The sequence below is a fragment of the Bos taurus genome, chromosome 4 (assembly GCF_002263795.3).
Source record: "Bos taurus isolate L1 Dominette 01449 registration number 42190680 breed Hereford chromosome 4, ARS-UCD2.0, whole genome shotgun sequence".
NCBI lineage: Eukaryota > Metazoa > Chordata > Mammalia > Artiodactyla > Bovidae > Bos > Bos taurus.
The window spans coordinates 72,575,222-72,594,795 of NC_037331.1; the positions used below are offsets into that span (position 1 = coordinate 72,575,222).

Sequence of the window (19,574 nt, forward strand, 5' to 3'; positions counted from 1 at the left end):
CTTTGCACAGGGCAGGGGCTAGAACAGTGAATGGGTCTATCAGGAAAGCTGACAAACTTTACCAGCTCTCTGGCAGCTATGTTCATCTTTCTTGTAGGATGAGAGAAAATGTCACATCATGAAGGTTTCATTACCAAGAAAATGATGACGTGTTATAAATCACTACCATAAATAATAAGCATGGACTAATCAAGTCCCTTTTGTGATGCGATGTCTCTAATTGCTTTTAATTTCATGCTTTCCCTTACTGTATTAGCTAATTCTTAAATGTGTAATCTCCACTGCCCTCTCAGTCATTAACATAAATTAGCAATTTTATACTGTATGGAAATCAGTTGGCTGAAAAAGTCAGTTATGTGGAAAATACTGTAAATAACCTTTTTCATCTCAATTAAACAATTTTGGTGTGAAACCACAGGCTTTAAGGAATAAGTAATTGACTAAAGCAGTTAAAAACCTCTGGGTCCCATCCAGAAAACCTTACACAGACAAAATTCTCACTTTCTTCAGCACTAATCTTCTACTCCGAAGTGTATAAGGATAAGGCCAGAGATGAAACCCTATGTGGACAAAAGAAGAGGGATATGAGATAACATTTCTCAGTGTTACATGCACTATCATAGTCCAAAGTAAAGTATCATTAGATACATAATTATATGGGATTCCCGGGTGGCACTAGTGGTAAAGAACCCAGTTGCCAATGCAAGAGAGATGTGGGTTTGATTCCTGGGTTGGGAGGAGGGCATGGCAATGATAGCTCACAGTGAATGATGTTGGATCTGGGATTTGTGATCTCTGAATAAGAAGATTTAGCTTTGGGACAAGGGACTAGTCTTGATCACTCAAGAGCTTTTGAGTAGCAGATTTTTATTAAACTGAAAAAGAGGCAGAGAAAGCTTCTGATAGACATCAGAAGGGGGACAGAGAGTATCCCCCTCACTAGTCTTTGGCAAGAGAGCTATATACTTTTTAAATTCGTTATTACAATAAATCAAAAGAATGTCTCATGGTTGTAAAAATTTTACCAGACCCACTTCCACAATTTAAGTTTTAAGATAACAGGATTAGAATTTAACAATAGAAAGACTTTACCAGACCCATTCCCATAATATACATTCTAAGATATCAGGGTTAATCAGAAGGTTTTCAGAAAGGAGAAATTGTCCTCAAGCAGGATACATTGTTGTTATATAATCCTTAGTACAGAGTTTAAACTGAGTTTTTTGTTGTGTAATCTTCAGTTCTGGGCTTAAAGAAACAACAACAACAACAACAAAGTTTTATGTGACTAATATTAAGGAATGTGGTGGGAAAAAAAAAACAACAACTATTGTCCTTTTCTCCTTCTTAAGACCCCCAGCCCCCTTTCTCCTCCTCAGGGACCCTGGACTTCTTATCAACCTGTCTAGGAATTGACTCTGTCAGCAAACCCACTCCAGTGTTTTTGCTTAGAGAATCCCTTGGACAGAGGTTACAGTCCATAGGGTTGCAAAGAGCTGGACATAACTGAAGTGACTTAGCATGCACACAATTATATATAAACTAGACAACCAAACGGTGAAGGCAATGGCAACCCACTCCAGTACTCTTGCCTGGAAAATCCCATGGACAGAGGGGCCTGGTAGGCTGCAGTCCATGGGGTTGCTAGGAGTCGGACACGACTGAGCGACTTCACTTTCACTTTTCACTTTCATGCATTGGAGAAGGAAATGGCAACCCACTCCAGTGTTCTTGCCTGGAGAATCCCAGGGACGGGGAGCCTGGTGGGCTGCTGTCTATGGGGTCGTACAGAGTCGGAAACAACTGAAGCGACTTAGCAGCAGCAGCAGCAGCAGACAACCAAAAAGGACCTACTGTACTGTATAGCACAAAGAACTATACTCAATATTTCATAATAACCTATAAGGGAAAAGAATGTGAAAATATATATACATATAAATCACTGCTATATAGCTGAAACTAACATGGTATTGTAAATTGACTATACTTCAATTAAAAATATTTTTAATTAAAAAAATAAAACAAGTAATCACTATGCTAGCCTATAAAATTTTAAAGTTAATAGTGTAACCTGATAAAATAATAATTTTGCTATATGCTTAATGTATCTTGAGAGAGATTAATTAAAGGAAATTAAATGGCAGTTGAAGATGCTAGATGATTGAAATTGTAAAAAATGGCATTGAAATATAATATACAAATGTGTACTCTTCAGTGTTTTCTAAACTATGGTCAGCTACTGTGTACTCTCCCAGGATGCTTTGTTTGCAAATGAAAGTGCATGATAAAATGATTTAGGAAACTTTTATATCATATATACCTCTCTTGAAGGGTCACAAATCACATTAAGATATTAAAGATCTGGGAACTTGTGCAATAAAGGAATACCTTTAAATTTGTTTAAAACAGTATTTAGCTCAATTTATAAGTAGAACTTTTTTTTTTAAACCTAACATCTACTAACATCCCTTTGTGCTATTATTCCATAGGATACACCTAAAGACCTACAAGCATTACATCAGTTTCTAAACTAATGGATACGGATGTGGTGCACATGTAATTAGGAGGTCATTTCTATGGCTGCCACATTCACTTTTTATCCAATAAGTAGTGTTGCAAGTAGATGCTAATACAGTCTTTTTTCCCAGGAAAAACTATATAGTGCACTGATGGCTCCTAGGAGCCACTTAGATCCAGGTATTTCTGATAAAAAAGAAAACAAACAAACAAAAAAAGCCAAAACCCTGTTTAAGATTCTTGATTTAAAAAAATGACATATTTAAAAATAATTCAATGGCACAGTATATATAAAGTGTCTTTTGCAGTCTGAAGAGGTATATAGTAACACAAAGGACTCTTTTTTCTGCCCTCTCTCCCTTATTTCCATCTGCTACACTGATAACCATTATTTTGAGTGAAAAACTTTTTTACTTCCTATCCTGCATCACTGGATTGTGAGATGGAGTGGGGTGGTCCAAGGTCCAAGTCCCTGTTAGGTTTGTTGATCCACTGTCTACCTATTTTTCCTCAAGGTTCTGACAAATCCCTTCTGCACAGAGCTCACTCTTCTACTCAACCACTCGTTTGGGTCCTTGTGGCCAATCTGTACAGGCAGGAAACAAAATTAAATCTCTCTCCCAAGTTCTCCTCTTCAAAGATCACCAAATTGTAGTTTAGAGGCATACTCAGGGCTGTAGGGCATCTATTGAAAGCTTGGCCTGATATGTTTCCTGCTTCATCTTACAGGGCTTTTCTATGCATGACTCACATTCATTCACAGTATACTGACTGAACAAATGATACAACAGCTAGCAAACTACAGGCTTTCAGGTGGTGCGGTGGTAAAGAATCACCTGCCAGTGCAGGAGACTCAGGAGACAGGGGTTCAGTTCCTGGGTCGGGAAGATCCCCTGGAGTAGGAAATGGCCATCGATTCTAGTATGCATGCCTGGAAGATTCCATGGACAGGATTCTGGCAGGCTATAGTCTATGGGTTCACAAAGAGACATGCACACACACACATGCACAGCAACCTACGAAATAGGAGTGATCAAAAATACACAAACAAACCAAAAATGATGCATGATCTAGAAAAGAAATTGCTACCTTAACTGTTATCTTTAGCATAACTTTTACACTAAGACCCTCACATAATGATAATCTTCATTAGTTCCTTCTACTAAGAAAATTCCAGAAAATTGTGCTTGAAATAATAGAGGGATCTACAGAAAATCTTCCTTGCTCTTGGACTATAAGCTGCTAGAATGAATTTTTGTGCCTTTTTTTCTACCAGCAATCCTTTTAAAGTTAAACTTACTATCAAATTAACATTTGTATGAACTCTAAAGAAGAAACAAAGAAGAGCTTCAAAAGAAGAAATATTTATACACTGTATTTCTTGAGGGCAGTTGTGTTGGAGTTTTTATTCAGTAGTGTCTGTGTCCAAAAACTTACATTCACACTTGATTTGCTTTTTAAATAGAAAGTTTGTTTATGAACCATTGCTTATTATTTGCTGTTAGAATCTGTATGCTTCTCTTCCCCCTCCCGCGGGCATTTCCCTTGTCTTTGATAATTATTATTTCTCTCTGGGATTTTTTTACATGTATATTATTTCTTTCTCTCTTGTCAGACTTGTGTTTAGCATTATTTTCCTAGTTTAAGGTGACTCCAGAATCTATTCTATGGTGATTCCTCTAGGGAGTTGGGTAAATTATTTGAATTTGAAAGCACTTTGAGGAATACATCTCAATCTAACCCACATATCTGAAATTTAAGGAAGGATCATATATCATAGAATGAGTGACAAACAGTTGTTTTATGTCCTCGGTAGCTTGATAACTTAGAACTGAAATAAGACTCTTATTTTCTTAGTGTGAAAAACCTGACCTTTAAATAAATGAGTAATATTTACAGTTACCAAATAGATTTTCAGAAAAAAATTAAAAATAAGACTGGGATAAAACTCTTTAAAAAATTAGAAAAATTGCATTCAGCGATAGAAAGGTAGTCTTTTGTCATCTGTCTAGATTAGCAGTTTTCAGTGGGCATTGGTCCCCTCTGTGGAATATTTGACAATGCCTGGAGACGTTTTTAGTTGTCACATTTGTGTGAGTTGCTACTGGCATCGAGTGGGTAAAGACAAGGAATGATGCTAACCATACTAAACTGCACAGGACAGTTCCTCACAACAAGAATTATCCGGCCCCAAACGTCAGTCGTGCTGAGGGTAAGAAACCGTGATGAGGATCAGTGGTTCTCAGAACGTGGTCCCCAGACCTGCAGCATCAGGATCAGCTGGGAGCTTGTTAAACATGTACACTCTCAAAGTCTCACCTTGGGCTTCCTATTCAGAGTGAGCCCAGCAACTGTACTTTTAACAGATACTCTGGGGGATTCTGATACATGCTAAAGTTCAAGAGCCACTGAAATGGATATTTCTATCTTCTTCTTCTTCTTTTCCAGCCTTTTAAATAGAAGTGAATTTTTGCTTTCTATTCAACCTTTTACTTTGACCAGTAGCTAAAATCTGAAGTCAAGACCCTTCACAACAATTTCTTCTACCTCAAGAACCTTCTTGTCTGGTGGTCTTCTTGTCTGTCTCTAGTTCTCTGTCCCAAAGAAACCTCCTTCCCAGCAAGTGTGTCTTTTGTTGCGTTGTTCTAAAATACTGGCAATGGTCAATCCTGTGCTTTGGTCTCCCACGTCTGGTCCACTCCGTGCATTGTCTAAAGCTGGAGCTTTGTCCTCCAGCGAGTCAGTCCTGGGAAGTGGAGATTTCATGCAGTTGCTCAGGACATGGCATTAATGAGCTTTTGAAGTTAGCACTCTGGGTCTTCTTTAGCCTTGAACCTGTTACACCCATTTTGTCAGGAGTTTAGGACCATATCCCTATGCTCAGTCTTTCACCTCACACCTGCCAAATCACTTACACATAAGGTTTCACATAAAACTAAAATCTATCTTGTAAAATGACTCACAGTACACATCTTAGATAACACTGAGTAACATGGGTTTCTTCATATATGAGCAAGTGCACTACCTTTTCTTCCTGCCTGTAGTACAAGAAATGGAACATACAAAATTGTGAAACCAGGAGCTGAATTTTATTACTTACACCATTTGGTAACTTGAGAAGGACTGTTAGTCCTGAATACTAGTTAGAAAGGCCTTTGATTTGCCAACCCATCCTTTCTCTATCGTGTATTCAAACCCTTATTTCAATGAAGGGAAAAACAGCTTTTGTATGAGCTTTCATAACAGAGTGGAGGAATGCAAATCTTATAATTAAGAACTTAGTCTTCATTATTAGCCTGAAAATCATACAATAAAATAAATCTGGCAGACATAGCCAAATGTTCTTACTCAGTTTATTTGGAAATATATTCATCTGTTGTGGGCTGCTGTTGTGGCTGACAGTTTTGGTTTCCTTCATCTCTATTTAGGGTTTCTGGCAAGTGGTGCTGCTAAAGACAGTAAGAACCTGAACAGGGCAACTGTTGCAAATGTAGAAAAGAGGTGGGCCATGTCACCACCTAGAGTTTTCTTCATGAATCGTCCCCTTCATTTTCATGAGTGCTGATTCTACTGATCATCAGGCTTTTCAACTGGGTGATGGCCACAGAGCCACAATTAAGGAAACATACACATACATCCCTTTATCTTGTCAGATACACTTGTATTCTTACTTGTCATCTGGTCTCCTCACATCACATTCAGTGTCATTCTTCCAGAATGGGGCAGTAGTCATGCTATTCATGGTCCTAGACTCCTTTCTCTTCTCTTGGTGTCAAAAAAGAGAGGTGGGAATCTGAATCTGTCTGCATTTATCTAGCTTAATGACATGAATTTGGATGATATCTCTCTTTCATTCCCTCAGACTCTCTTTTTAAGTAGGCAGTTTATTTCCACCCCTTAAAAATAGCCCTGGCTTCCCTTTTGGCCCAGCTGGTAAAGAATCCGCCTGGAATGTGGGAGACCTGGGTTTGATCCCTGGGTTGGGAGGATCCCTAGAGAAGGGAAAGGCTAGCCACTCCAGTATTCTGGCCTAGAGAATTCCATGGACTGTATGGTCCATGGGGTTGCAAAGAGTCAGACATGAGTGACTTTCACGAAAAATAGCCCTAGAGGCTTACACTTAAAGATAGCAGAACCTATTTCTGTTCTTTAAAAAGTAGTTGAAATTCAGTAGGTTACTGTGTTTCTTAAAGATGATCAATAAAATAAATGCAGACAGATTCCTTTAGAACAATGATCACCCATCAAAACAAGCAATTTCAGCTTGACATTTATGTGTGTTTGTGTGGAGAAAGCAGTTTTTACTTTCCTAAGTCTGTGTTTTGGGGAAAAGGCATTAGAGCGGGTGGTGATAGTCCTCGTTGAGGGTGTCTGTGTCCCTGACAGCAGTAGACAGTGTAGGAAATGTCATGGAACAAAGAAAGGAATACGTGTTTTAGAGTAAGAGACAGTGGGTTACTAGGGTGAAATCTTCAGGCATTTATCAAATACTTTCTAATTCAGGCTTCCCTTTTCAGAACCCCTGCCTTGGACATTCTGATATCCTAAGCCATCATTCATTTCTCAATACTGATACTAAGTGCTTTTCAAATAGGCCTTCTTCAGAAAAGCTGCCTATCTGTACTTTGCCACATCATGCTTATCAGATAATTCAAGGTTCTATTTCATGAGTAAATATGAGATACATTAATGGACCAGCACAAAATTTAGTTTCCACTCCTAAACCTCTAGGAACAAATAGAAGGGATATGGGCACATCTCTTGCTCTGTTGGAGAAGGCAATGACACCCCATTCCAGTGTTCTTGCCTGGAGAATCCCAGGAACGGGGGAGCCTGGTGGACTGCTGTCTATGGGGTCGCACAGAGTTGGACACGACTGAAGCAACTTAGCAGCAGCAGCAGCTTGCTCTGTTAATATATATTTTACACCACGCTTGTCACATTGCTAGAACACAACAATTTGTATCTCAAATGAGTGAGTATGCGACAAAGACCAATTTGTGTTCCATTAGGAAAGCTAATATGGTTACCAAGAGCCAATAGAAATAAATGGTGCTTTTACTGGTCACTTAAACCACTCCTTTCTCTTAAAATGATATTGTACATGATTTACTTCAGGTACAATATGAAAGATAATTTTACAGTTACCTTGTTTAACTGAGTTATCCATCCCAAACAGGACAACTTTGTCCAAAATAGTGTAGTATTCCTACTCCCCACCAACAGACTTGTGTCAAATCAGATAACCTTTAGCTTGTTTTCCTTTTAGACTGTTACTTAAAGATACAGAGGGGTAGTTACCCAGGTTAGATGCTGATAATACTGATGATAGGCAGATTTCAGCTCAGTACCTTGAGCAGGGGGAAGGATGGGAGAGTAAGAACCACATCCTGACAGCCAAGCGAGCTAACATAGGTGGGGACAAATATTACCCAACCTTCTAAATTTGGGGTTGCCACCTTCATATCTTTCTTCTGGAGAGCTTTTCTTGCTTAGATGGGTCCCTTTAGCTTTGTTTTCAAAGCTAAACACTTCTCCTCTTTTCTTGTAGTTGGTAGACATTTAGATGGTTTAAATTTCTAAATTGACTATCCTATTTCCTCACTAGTTGGATACCTCAAAGAGTCTGGTAAATAAATGGCTTGGCAAAATGTGAGATGTGGAGTTTTAAAAAAGTCTCCACTGGATCAGTTTATCAGGTCAATTTCATCTCCTTATCTTGCTGAACATCATGTGTATTGCCATCTCAGACGGAGAGGTGCTGGCGTATATGGCTTAAATTCACATTTTTACTTGAGTTTGGATTCTGGTTCCATTACTTTCTAGCTATGTGACCTTAGGCAGATTACTTAACTCTTCTGTGCTTCAGTTTCTCCATTTGTGAAACAGGGTTGGTAATAGTTATTGATATTAGCATGTGTGTATGCTCAGTCACTTAGCTCTGTCCGACTCTGCGACCCCATGGACTGTAGCCCACCAGGCTCCTCTGTCCATGGAATTCTCCAGGCAAGAATACTGAAGTGAGTTGCTATTTCCTACTCCAGGGGTTCTTCCTGACCCAGGGATTGAACCCATGCCTGCTGTGTCTCCTGTTACCCTGTTGGAATCTATAATGTGATGGGGAGGTAGTCATGGCTGCCACAAGCAGCCACATTTTCCTCTGGTTGAGAACCATCTAATACTACAGGAAGACAGACACAAAGACAATAAAAACATATTCCAGTGCTTACTGTGTGCCAGAGGCCCTTCTAAGAGTTTTACAGATATTGACCCATTTGTAATCATTTGTATTAACCCATTTGTATGACCCTGATCTGTAAAACTCTTAGAACAGCCTCTGGCTTATAGTAAGCACTTGAATATGGTTTTATTGTCCTTGTGTTTGTCTTCCTGTAGTATTAGATGGTTCACAACCAGAGGAAAATGTGACTACTTGTGGCAGCCCTGACATAGATTCTAACAGGGTAACAGGAGACACAAGAGATGTGGGTTCAATCTCTGGGTCAGGAAGATCCTCTGGAGTAGGAGGTGGCAACCCACTTCAGTATTCTTGCCTAGAAAATACCATGGCAGAGGAGCCTGACAGGCTACAGGGGTCACAGAGAGTCAGACACGATTGAGTGCCACCACCACTAACAGAGAAGTAGGGCTTAAAGACACTCTCTAGAAGGAACTGTGAGAGAAGGAAACTCTAGTTGACATTTTTTGCTTCTTTCTTTTCCCATTTTCATACTGATAATGAACATATTTCTAGGGAAATTAAAAATTTGTTTTCAGTGCAACCTGGGTACCCAAAGGTACCCAATAAATTGTATCTAATTCATTTTAAGGAATGGGTGACAGAAAAATAATGCCTAACAGACTATTTTTCTCATGACACAAGAAGTCTGGAGTATTGATTATTGGTTCAGTGGTTGAGGGTTGTTATGGCTATGACTCTAATTCTTGTGGCTTTGTCTTCATATTTGTTACTTTACTGTTTGTCTACTTTCATCTGAGAAAACCAAAGCTTTCCCAGAACTACCTCTACCTCCACCCTACTTAATATCCAGGAACTTTCTACTAATGTCTCATTGACTAGAAATGGGGCATTCAATAAGCCCTAGATGTAGAGGAAGCGAGGAATGTGAGGACAGAGTTGTCAGATTTGGTCTAAACAGATCATGATTCACTGCTTGGAATTACATACTGACTCTGTACATTCTCAGAATCTATTTGCAAAGAAAGTGGGGGCAGGATGGACATTTGCTGGGCCATTAGCCGTATCTTCCAAATCAGCATCCATTTTACTATTCTTGCCTGTCTCAGTGGTAACCACCTTTATTTGAAATAATATTATTAATAAACACAGTTTTAAGTATATATATCATTTTGTAGTTGTGAAAAACAAGGCAGCTAATTGGTGATGGGGGCGTGATTCAAACTCAGGCCCTCTGATGTCATGCTGGTTCTCTCACCCACTTTTCCACAATGATTGTATTAGATAGAACTAGAGGCAAAGTCCTGGCATCTCTCAGAGAAAATGAAGCATGATTTGTCAAGCTTATTAATCGAGGGAAGATTCTCTGGAGTTTTCTATAAGAGAGTCTTGAGCTGAGAGTTATTTGTCACAGCAAGTGACCCAGAATTTCCATAAAGCACAGTCTCTCTTCTTAGCCTTTAAACACTTTCATCTCGGTACCCATTTCAGGAATTCTGTCTTGATCTATTGTATCCTTCTGTCTGGGATCCCCTTTTTCTGTCAATTTATGGTGAGTCCCAGGAAAGTATAACTCCTATAATGTAGATGACCTTGGCCACTTCTTGACTTTTGTCAATTACCCTTCTGTAATGAAATCTTTTCAAGAAACACATACAATAAGTGTGCCTCCTTTTAGTGTTGGGAGGAGTTCATAGTTCACCCAGGATGCTGTCACATAATTTCCACTTGGATGATGTTTACACTTGGTTTGAGGCTCATCAGCTCTGGCTTGTGTGTCTAGCTGTGCAGAGGCAGAGAAGGTGCTGTGCTTACATAAAGGAAATTTAGCAGTTCTCTTGCAGAGGACATCTTGGAGCCTATTGTTTAGACTATAGAAATGCTAGGGCATTCATTTTTTCACCTCTCCTTTATGACAATGGTAGACCTGGGCATGCCATGGTAAGCACAGTAAAATGCAATGCTCTCATACCTGTTACTGGGGAAGAAGACACTCTTCCCACTTAATCCACCCAATATTAACACTCATGGCATCGTTCCTTTTCCTTTTTCAACCTTAAACACAGAAGTGAAAAGCCATTCCACTTACCTGACACATCATTAATACTTTAATATAAGTGTTTTCTGATCTCCTCGTAACTTTTCAAAATCTGAGAAAGCTTTGGAACCTTAGCACTTCCTCTAGAGCAGGGCTTAACAAACTTTTTCTATGAAGGTTCAGATAATATTTTAGACTTCTCTGGTCATATGATTTGCTGAAAATAATCAACATTATCTATAACAGGTAAATGAATCAGCATGGCTGTGTTCCAATAAAAATTTATTTGGGGACTCTGAAATATCAATGCCAAGTAATTTTAACATTTTAGAATTTTCTTCTTTAATTTTTTCCAACTATTTAAAAATGAAAACAAACAAACAAACCACTCATCTCATCAAAAAACCCTGGCTTAAGGACTGTAGTTTGTTGAGCCCTGCTTTAAAGCACCTCTGTTTAATAGAACATTCTGTGATGGTGAAAATGTTCTATAATATCAAATACTTGAAATATGGCTAATGCAACTGAGGAGCTGAATTTTAAATTTTAATTTATTGAAATTTGATTTTAAAGAGCCAGCTGTGAATAGTTGCTGTTGTATTGGACAGACATAGAACTCCGCTGTTATCTGAAGAAGATTCAAAATTCTCAGTTTTTCTATGTTTTAGATTAGAATTTTAACTTCCTGGAAGAAAAAGTCTGATTGGCCTAGTTAGGGCAAAATCATGTAGTGTAATAAATACCTTGGCTTCCAGGAGTTTCCCTGTTAGTTGGGGTCAAGGTGGGATGGTTCCTGCAGAAGAGAACCTGAGTAAACAAAACAACAGGGGTTTGCTACAATTTCCTGAAGTCTTGCATTTCAAAAAGAGGTCTCTAATGGAAAGGAATGACTTTAAAATGACATACTGTTGGTAGAATCAGTGTGGGAGAGAGATTTTATGGCTGTCCCTCATTTTAGCACCCCTTAATTCAAACTGCAGTGGTGACTTCTCTAACCCTGGGCCTGTTAGAGAATTTAGCTGTCATTTTGAAAGATGCTACTTGTATAGTTGGCCAGCAAGCATTATCAAGCATCTGCCATGTTCCAGACACAGTGCTAGGTGCCTTCATGAACTGTTTCAGACTTATTCATCTCATGAATGTTCTCACACAAAAAGCTGAAAAAAGCTGTTTTATGAAGATTTAAAATGTAAGTAAATGACCTTATCATGAACATAGTATGGATTATTATTCTATTAAAGAAATCACTTCAAGACTATATTATGAGACATATAAGACTCGAGCCTCATATCAACCTCTGAAACTCTGAAAAAGTTTATTAATATTCAGAGCTTTGACTTTACAAATTAATGGCCTGTTTACCAACTTAAGCAGCTAGTCATTCTTACCTACTTTGGGAAGTCCCTACTATCTCTAGAAATGTCCTTATTTGTATATGATGAGTGTATGGGAGTGGGGATACTAATTCTGAGTGAGGAATCCGGTAAGGCACCCCTGACATTTCATTTAAGACTTAACTGGTAGGAAGGTGCAAACTGGGAAAGTTGTGGAGCAGAAATTTCTAGGAACAGCAATTTTAAGAATCCCTAATGCAGAATGAGCTTCCTTTGTTAAAGGAAGGGAAGATAGTCAGAATCTAATGTAGAGGGAGAACAGTGACAGGTGAATTCTGGGAATGGTCTATGGTCAGATCTGACATAAGGCATGTTAAACACACAGCACAGACCCAGGAAGGTGTCTCACATTAGCATACAATAGACACAAGTCACATCACTGACTTTGAAGACTTGGGACTGTTAATTTATGACTGAGTTGAATGGGAAGGATCAGCCTTCATGAATGGACATGCATCCAATTGAAATAGAAAGTAGGCTTATAGAATCATGTTTCCAGTGTCATTTAAAGTTTCACAGACTGAGTAATTCAGAATGAAATGTCTCCTATGGAATTCAGCAGAGTGACCTGGTTGTCAAATCTCTATGTGTATGAATTGGAATGCTGATAAACAGATGAACCCAGATGACCAAGAGAAGCTAGCATATCAACTCACAGAAGATGTAGAGCTAGGATATCTGAACAATTGCTCTAAACAGATTAACAACAAAATTGTGAGGAACTAGAAAGTAAAACAACAACAAACAAAAACAAATGAACAAATTATTAAATCTCTGGAACCCCAAAGAAGCTGAATATGCTGTTTAGTCATGTAGTCTGCTTGCTGGAGGCTGGCACAGCAAACCAAAGATTTGAATCAGCATGTATAGAGGTGCCCCAGCAACAGTGTTTTAAATTTCTATAAATGGAAGAAAAAACTAGGATTCCATGAAAGAGATAATTTACTACTTTGATTGGTAATGTTTGGAAATATACCTATGAACAGGGAATTTTCAAGGTGGTATTTTCCATGGAGGACATAGAAACCATTTTGAACACATTTATTTATGGTGCTAAAGTGGGGATGACAATTAATAATGAAAATGCAGTCACACTTCAAATAGAATGGAGCTCCATGGAAACTTCAAATCAGTCAACTCAGTCATCAAGGCTCTGCTTTGACATTTCTGCACAATTTTTGATCATTGGCACAAAGGTGGTATGATGTCATCATCAAACATAATTTACTAAGCTCATTATGGGTATCAAAGTTATTAGAAATCACACAATTATATAGAGAGTATAGACTTGCTGTTATAAACATGTTTTTTGTTTATGAAGATGCAGAAATTTTATCACTATCAATGTGTGCTTGATCAGTTGCTCAATCATGTCCAACTCTTTGATCAGTTGCTCAATCCATGTCCACATGGATTATAGCCTGCCAGGCTCCTCTGTCCATGGGATTATCCCAGCAAGGATACTGGACTGGGTTGTCATTTCCTCCTCCAGGGGATCCCACCCAAGGATCAAACCCCTGTCTCCTGTGGCTAGTATATTATACAGAAAACTATTATAATTCCCAGAAAATTTTATCAAGATTTTAAAACTTTATATGGCTATTTGAGTATAGATAAGGCAACAAAAACATATTTGCTAATAACTTTAAATATAGAGCTTAAAAATTATTTAAAAGTTTTAAGTTGTTCAGAAGAACTGACTCACTAGGAAAGACCCTGATGCTGGGAAAGATTGATGGCAGGATGAGAAGGGGATGACAGAGGATGAGATGGTTGGATGACATCATTGACTCGATGGACATGCGTTTGAGTAAGCTCTGGGAATTTGGTAATGGACAGGGAAGCCTGGAGTGCTGCAGTCCATGGGGTTGCAAAGAGTTGGTTATGACTGAACGACTGAACTGAACTGAAATGAAGTTGTTCATGAGGTCAGTTAGCTCTTTTGTATACCCGTTTCATCACAACCATTCTGTTTTACTTGTAACCATTCAAGAAACTTCTTGATGACTGGAGAAGAACATAAAAGTGGTGAATGAGGGTTTGCAAAGGCAGTGAATGTGGACGTGTAGTGTGGGTATAGGGAGATGTGATCCATTTTCCAAACTGCATTATATCTTTTTATTCAAAGATATAATTAGAAATAAAAATAAGCCACTAAACTTACCTCAGGCACAAATGATGACTGTGGCTAAGGAATAAGATGTGATTTTATTGTATAAATATTACCATTCTCTTTCTAGCAAGGCTATTTTGCCTGCTTAGCTTTATAATTTCTTGTAACTTTAAAAATAAACAAACAAATACCTGTTAATAACCTAGCGCTTAATTCTCACCCTCTTCAGTTTTTCTTCTTCTAATTAGATATCTTAAATTATATCTTTGCAGCTGACTAATCGCCAGCCTGTGCCTTCTTCCCTTCATGGTACAATTTAAGAGGACCAGTTCTCCTGGTATTGAGGTATCGATCAGCCTTGATGCCTCCCATCAGATACACTTGCCCTTTTCAACCTAGAGAGGTAAGCACAGTTCTCATATATCTCTGAGTTTGAAAGGCAAGCCAGGAATGGAAAGTCATTTTTCTGCAGTATGGCAGTATGAAGCCCTACATGGAAATACCTATTCTTAACTTCTTTTAAAAGTGCTTATTTAACTATAAAATAACTTAGTTTTAGAAAATGATCTTTTTCTATTCATACAATTTTAGGCTCTGTCTTTTAGCAGCATGCACATAAAGTAGAAATAAAATAGAAGTAAAGTATGAAGGGTGAAGATACCACCTGAGAAATGAATTATGGTTAAAATAACTGTTGAAGGAGAGCGAAGGTGATTTGAAGCCCACACAGTTCTAAATCTCTGCTTTCTGCTAAAGGAGGATTCTGCCAGGAGTACCATATGATATAATGGGGGAGAAGGGAGGCTTTCCACAGACCACTGAGCACTTATTTTCTGGTAACCAGTTCATGTCCTATCCTATTCCTATAATCTTTTTTTGACAAACAAGAATGAATTTTCTTCACCTTTTGGTCATCAGAGAAATCTGATGCCCCTAATATTGACTTTTCAATGTAATTGCAATTTTATCTGATGGAATTTCAAACAAATGGGAGTAATAGTCCTGGGTGTCAATTCAAATATATGCCGTTAAAAGACTTAGTGATGTGAATACACATATACACCTACAAATACTGTTTTGGAATGGAATGAAGTGATTCTGATGGTTTTAGATTCTTTAGAAAGATCATCAATTATTTAAGTTTGGAATGCAGCCCTCCAGGGAAGAATGTAATCTATAAGTGGTTGAGATTTTAAATTATATCTAATTTTTTGTCGAATGTCTACTTCACTTAGCATGAATGCTTGTTGATGATTTTTATAATCTCTAGGTTACAATGTCTGATCTTTTTGATCACTTTTTCTTTTAATATTTATACCTTCAAATATAATTAGTGATTGCTCATCAATTTAAAAAGTATTTACTTACCTTTAAACATGCATTTTCAAATGCCTTTGGCTGCTTTGAATGTCTTTGTGTGTTTGTGAAGTTTTTCCTAAATAGCTACAATACAAGAGTAAAGCATTAAAGACTGGCTTAAATATACAAACTGTTCAATTCAAACCTATGTAAATTATTTTGGGTTCAATTATGTTTATTCCATCTGTTTTTATCATCTGTTGTTACAATAATTTATCATTTCTACATGATTTTAAAATGTAAATGAATCAAGAGAGGAAACACATTTGTGGACAGTTAGTTAATAAAACTACATTCGGCAAGTGAGCTAAGTCATAATAATTAATTAAATTTCACTGCCCATATATGCTTGTAATTGTATATTTAGTGTGTATTTGCATAATCACATAATGGGACCTATATGATTCATGCTTTGTTGAGTGTACACTGGATGCACAAATTACCAGTTCCAAACTAGAGTTGCTTATAAGCATATCACAAAGACATTTGGCTTTTTTAAGGAAATGATGTACAAGGGGTAAATAAGAAAAAAAATGTTAAAAATGAAAGTTATATATTCTTAGAGCAAAGTAGAAGACTGAAAAGACAATTCAAGTCATGGACAAGTCCTGACTTTTTTCTCTGAAATCCTGCTTTTAAAATTATCTGGTATTTTATTGTATTTAGTGACTATTTTTCAGGGAAAGGTTTGCTCTTTTGAAGAGGTGGTGTGGGAATGTTAGATTAGGTGTTATTCTGAGCCAGGTTATATGTTTAAGACCCCACATATAATAACTTTTCATTTAGTAATATTCTAATTATCCAGATCACACAAATAATTGATTTATTTTTCAAAATAGAGCCTCGGTTCAGTTCAGTCACTCAGTCATGTCCGACTCTTTGCCACCCCATGGACTGCAGCACACCAGGCTTCCCTGTCCATCACCAACTGCTGGAGCTGGCTCAAACTCATGTCCATTGAGTCAGTGATGCCATCCAACCATTTCATCCTGTCAATCCCTTCTCCTCCTGCCTTCAAACTTTCCCAGCATCAGGGTCTTTTCCAGTGAGTCAGCTCTTCGCATCAGGCTGCCAAAGCATTGGAGCTTCAGCTTCAGTATCAGTCCTTCCAATGAATATTCAAGACTGATTTCCTTGAGGATTGACCGGTTTCATCTCCTTGCAGTCCACGGGACTTTCAAGAGTCTTCTCCAACACCACAGTTCAAAAGCATCAATTCTTTGGCTGTCAGCTTTCTTTATGGTCCAACTCTCACATCCATACATGATTGCTGGAAAAACCATAGCTTTGACTAGATAGAGCCTAGATAGTTCTTTAAGGGCCATATCCTGGGACAAAATTGTGCCTACTATCCTTATGCTCTTAAATGTATACAATTTGCAGCATTTGCTGAAGGTGACAGGGGACCCACTTCAGGAGTGACATCCTGTACATGGCAGCCTCTAGACAAAGTCTGTTCTGAGCATGACTGCCTCCACCTCCTCAAAACCCAGTCCTCTCCAGTTGCTCTGTGTTGAGCTGATCAAAATAACTCACAGCAAGTTCTGAGTGACAAAGGCTTAACTACTTAGCTTTATCTGCATATTGAAAATGAAGCTTGTAATCCAAATAGATTTCAAATATGCTAATCTGATCTAACCATTCCCATGCCTGCTACCATTTCCTGCCTCCCTTAATGGATCAAGTACACGTTTACACTTCTCAATTCATTTATTATGGCATTGCTTGTCAGGTCCTTCATCTTCTGATCATCGTGGTTTATCTCTTCTGCCTTCCTCATCTCTCACAATTATCTGTATAAGACTTAATTCAATTACCAAGAAACCTCAGTTGAGCAAAGGTTGAGTATTATTTAAAAAAAAAAAAATAGAATTAAATTAAAAAAAAATTGAGAAAATGGTTCAGACAGTAGACTGTTTCAGTCTCACAACTATATTCTTCCCTCTGCTAAGGCCAGATTCAGGAGGTCAGTTGGGTGGCTGTTCCAGGTACCAGTCATTTGAAGATGCTAAAATGTGATTAGAAGAAATGAGAAATATGAGATCAGTTAACTCATGTATTTAAGTGCAATGCCTCTAATGACCAGACAAAAATTTTAAACTGTTTCTTTTTCTGCCAAAGGAGATAGTACCCTTGATTGAAAATAAAAACACAGCACATCACAGGTACTCCTCCACACTGGTTTAACTGGTTTATCCACTGAGCATTTTTCTAATGGGCAGAGCAAATTCAAGTTGAAGAGATGGGGCAGGCCACCAATCCAGCGAACAACCAAATACACAGCTGAAATTCCCAAGGAATTCAAACATTACTTAATCATTAAGATTGAGCATATTTGTTTCAGTATTTAAAATTTAAAATCTTTTTGAAAGGCAGGAGGAGAAGAGGATGAAAGAGGATGAGATGGTTGGATGGCATCACCAACTCAATGGACATGAGTTTGAGTAGACTCCAGGAATTGATGATGAACAGGGAGGCCTGGCGTGCTGTGGTCCATGGGGTCACAAAGAATCAGACGTGGCTGAGCAACTGAACTGAACTGAACTTTTTGAAAAATATATGCTCAATCCCCACAAAAAACATTCTCAAAAATTTAAGAAAAACGTGCATGTAGAACAAAATCTATATAAAAGATGGAAATGCTTTGTTGCTCTGGAAATAAAAGACAAAAATAAAAACATTTTAAACCTATTTTGAGCAGGCTTAATTGGGAAAAATAATCCTGTAATTCATGACATTTTCAAATAAGCTAAAATGCTATATTACATAAGTACAATAATTACTTACTTTGAACATAAAGAAAATATGTGATTTTGATTAAAACATTTCTGTCTCTGCTGAACATTGAATCCTTGCTAGGGTGATATGAAAAGGAAGGGTGAAGGGAACTTGGAATGGGTGGTAGGAAAAGGATGTGTTAAAATATGAATAGTCACTCATGATCAGTTACTAGAAGAAAGGCCGGAAAAGATATGTATGTTTTTACATATACAGATATTCATATATGTAATGAAAAAGAGTTCTGTGAATATTGAAAAGGAAGAAAAGAAGCCTCAAATATCTGGTAACTGGTCTGCTGCTCGTAGCCAGGCCCTGTTTTCTCCTGCTGGATATAAGCAGTTTCACAGAACATCAATATCAGACAAGGTCATCTGATACCAGAATGAAATGAGACAAAAGCAAAGCCATTGAGCCAGCCACAAGCAAACATTCTTATTATAGATAATAAGAGTGACTGCTGCTTCCTTTTCATTTATAGATTTGTCTTTATTCTAGTTTAACACGTTATAGATAAGTTTTATTGAGTTACCAGATTATAGACTTGCCCCTGCTTTCTGACAGTATTCCATCTAGGGGAACCCCCACTTCCTCAGAGCCTCCATTAATAAACCAACTAAAATCCAAATCCTATCCTATAACAGGTTTTTTTTTAACACCATATTACCATGACACCTTTTAGTTCCCATACTATGTGTTCTGTGTGAATGCATCAGGTAATAAAACCTAACTTGTTCAATGGATGGTCTTTGGCTAAAAGACATTGACAGTATTAACCACTCATTTCTTTTTTCTGCCTTTTCCTTGTCCTACCATTTCATAAAAGAAGCATACTCCTTAATTAACAAGTAGTTTTTAGGTTAGAGAATACCTTGGTAGAATTTTCACTGGGTTAGATGAGAAACTCGCATTGATGGGACATTCTCTCCCTTTTTGAAGGAGAAGGTGAGTGTATATTAGTTTGTAGCATGAAAGATATAGGCAAAAGCAAGTAGTTCCTGTTGTATGAAGCTATAATAGGCATAGAGGGTGAAGACAGATGCTGAGGAGCAGACAAGATAAACTGTGTAAACATCTGGTGGGTGGTTCACTCACAAATAGAGTCCCCTTTTCTTCCATGACACTGCTTGGTTTCAGGGAGCCTGATCACTATCACCTGCACTACCCAGGCTTCCT

At 37.9% G+C, this 19,574-nt stretch overlaps 1 long non-coding RNA gene across 2 annotated transcripts in view; it reads left to right on the plus strand.

Annotated features, from left to right (window-relative positions):
- Positions 1–19,574, plus strand: part of LOC112446399 (uncharacterized) — a 376,379-nt gene that overhangs the window by 117,510 nt on the left and 239,295 nt on the right. For both annotated transcript variants that reach the window (XR_009494251.1, XR_003034383.2), the window contains exon 2: positions 14,534–14,664. This is a non-coding gene — a long non-coding RNA (uncharacterized lncRNA). The remainder of the gene's footprint in view (positions 1–14,533; positions 14,665–19,574) is intronic.